Source organism: Suricata suricatta, chromosome 1 (assembly GCF_006229205.1).
Source record: "Suricata suricatta isolate VVHF042 chromosome 1, meerkat_22Aug2017_6uvM2_HiC, whole genome shotgun sequence".
NCBI classification, from domain to species: Eukaryota; Metazoa; Chordata; class Mammalia; order Carnivora; family Herpestidae; genus Suricata; species Suricata suricatta.
Window position 1 is genome coordinate 52,339,199 of NC_043700.1, and position 3,052 is coordinate 52,342,250.

General features: G+C 43.3%; 1 long non-coding RNA gene across 1 annotated transcript in view; it reads right to left on the minus strand.

Moving 5' to 3' along the window:
• The window catches only part of LOC115291199, a 1,825-nt gene extending 1,732 nt beyond the window's left edge, over positions 1–93 (minus strand). The window contains exon 1 of the long non-coding RNA XR_003908389.1: positions 10–93. This is a non-coding gene — a long non-coding RNA (uncharacterized LOC115291199). The remainder of the gene's footprint in view (positions 1–9) is intronic.
• Positions 94–3,052: the final 2,959 nt, after the last annotated feature.

Sequence of the window (3,052 nt, forward strand, 5' to 3'; positions counted from 1 at the left end):
GGGACCTACCTTAGAAACAACTTGAATCCTAACTCACAATTAGCTTACTGGTAAATATTTAAATTGTTACAATTGTGAGAAGCTGAACAAAGGTAAACTTTGGCAAATAAAGTTATATATTGGCATTGTCTAGGGGGAAAGAAAAACCCCTGGTTAAATAATTTTACTAGAAGAATAAAATGACTAAGTAATATTGTATTGGTTTATATAATTAATTACATTTGAACAGCTATAAACTCTTACTTCATCAAGTACTATTTTGAAATAATTAGGGTCATTACTAATTGGGACTCATAAGCAAAGGATTTCCTAGAACTTGAGTTCTTTATCTTTTAAAATTTTAATTATAATCTCTTGACCCCCTAACAATTGCAAAAGTTAAAATATTTATTTCCCCACATTATGAACACATATTCACAGAATTATAGAATCATACAGTTTAAGAGCTGATGGTACCTTAGAGATTATTCCCCAAACCTCATTTTACAGTTTGTCAATCAAAAGCCTAGAAATATTAAGTGTACTGTTCAAAATCACAGGCCCTTGCTGGATTTCAATTTAGGCATTCTTTATGAAAAACATAAACACTTTCCTTTTCATCATCTTTTAGGAAGATACATCACACTAATAACAATAAATTTAGAAAATTATTTTTAAAATATATGAAATTGATGTGTTCCTAAAAAGAAATAGCTTTAAATTTGAGTTTTAGAAAATAATCTTATTTTCCCATTTAGAATCATAACAAGAGTAGAAACAAGAGAAAGATCTTTAGTATTACCTACTTATAGGACATTTTAGTTTTCTGATGAAGTCATAGCAGAATACCAGGTAATTCGTAATAGTGAACCAAACCTCTTGAGTATTTAACTCATCATATGGGGCTGGGACTAGATTTTGTGTGTGTGTGTGTGTGTGTGTGTGTGTGTGTGCGCGCATGTATGTGTGCACATGTGCTACCAGATTCTGTATATAGTTTTTATTTAAAAGAAAAGGGTGCTTCTGTAACCAACAATTGTGTATATTTCACTTAAATCTCACTTAAACTTTACTTCATTTATTACTTTCCAGTGCTTTTTGATGTTACTTCTAGGCCAGGAAGTATGACCAAAGAGTAAAAGTCTTAGCATCCAAAGTAAAAGTAGATTAAATACTGAAATGTTTTCCTGTTCTCCACTGTGAGGGAGTAAAGAATGGAAATTGGTGTGAGCAGGGTTGGTTCCTTCTCAGGGTTGAGGAAGATTCCAGGCCTTTCTCCTTAACTTTGTAAATGACCAACTTCTCCCTGTGTCTTTTCACATTGTCTAATCTCTATGCCTTTCTCTGGGTCCAAATTCCCCTTTTTATAAGAACACCGATCCACCTCCATATGTACTTCATCTTAACTGATTACATCTGCAATGATCCTATTTTCAAATAAGGTCACAGAACTGTGCTATAAAACACAAAAAATGCAAATTAACAAATCATACTACATTATTCAAATAGCAACAAACATTAAACTTTTAAAATTTATTTGTAAGCTCAGTGGCATTAATACACTCACAACGTTGTGCAACCAACATCCATTTCCAAGGAAAACACATTTTTGAAAACCTAGTATTTAACAGTAAATCTAGAAAAGAGCTGCTAGTTGTGAGTTATTATCGACTATGATTATAGTATATAAAACCAAATAGGCAGAATCTAACAAATGACAGTGAATTTACTGAGAAAGTAAGACCGAGTATTTAAAATGTGTTGAAACCGACAGTGCAACACATGGGCCAATAGGAAAAAAATCGACCTCATAACTAAATACAACACAGAAATAGCACACTAAGATGTCCGTGAAAGCCCTGCGACTTTGGGAAAAGCGGCTTGTGATGCCTGCAAGCAGTAAGGTAGCTTTGGGGCGCTCAAACTAAAACGAAGGTTCTCAACCTGGGCCTGGAGGAGTTTGTAAAACGCTGCAAAAAGCGCTTGGCGAATATAAGCCGTTGGCGGGTGGGGAACATTCACTGCTTTTATGGGCGTCTCAGAAGGCTCTCTGATTTTTAAAAGTTTTTACTTTATCATATAAGAGGCACAAGACCGCGAATACCGAGGTGACAGCTAGGCTACGCCAACGCCAGGCAGGAATCGATTTCCCTGCGCAGGGCTCCCGCAAGGCTCACCAGCGCCCAGCCGGGCGGGGCCGGCCAGGAGTCCGGACCCGGAGGGAGGGGGCGGAGCCAGAGGAGACAACGCCCGCCTCCGCCCCTTCGGGACCCCAGGGCGCCCTTGTTTACGTCCGGGTATCGGACACCCGAGACAAAGGGGGAAGGGAGGGAGGGACCTGCTGAGGGAACCTACCGGCGGGAAACGCCTCACTCAAAGATCGTTTTGTAACTCCTCACGAGAGGCGGGAAGAGCCACCCTCCCGCGACCCCCGTGCCCATCCCCGGGTTCCCCCCTTCCTCTGGTCTTACTTGGATTCTACCCTGCCTCAGCCAAAACGGGCGGAGCTAGGCAATCGGCCTCCTCCCCAGCCTCCCTCCATTTGTTATTTTTTGGACCCTGTGTGGGGGTCACACGGCCCAGCGACTACAGCTCTTGGGAGCCAACGCTGCAGGGCCGAATTGGGGCTGAGGAGAGACAGGACCTGGACATTGGTCGGAGAAGGGGTAGGGCAGGCTGCAGTTCCGTTACCTTAGCGCCTGGAAACCTTGCCGCCGCCGCAGACCCTTTGAGAACCCTGTTTCCCGATTTAGTATTTTTAAATCTGGCGGGGATTTCCCTTTCAGGCCAACCACTCCCCCCGTTTACAGCCCCAGCCAGTCAGCGTCGGGCCCGCCATTTTTCAAACCCTTTTCCCGCCGCCAATCAGGATCGAGCACTACATTCCTCTCCTGACCGGTTCTAACGGGTCTGGGAGTTAACGACCTGGGCGACCCACCGAACCTGCTAGGCTGCGGCTGGAGGGCCGGGCCTGCCGAGACGCCGACCAATCGGAGGCCTCCGTGGCGAAGGGGCGGGGCCGTCGAGAGTTTGAATAATCACCAGAGCCAATCAGAAAGTCGGGGGCGTGGTG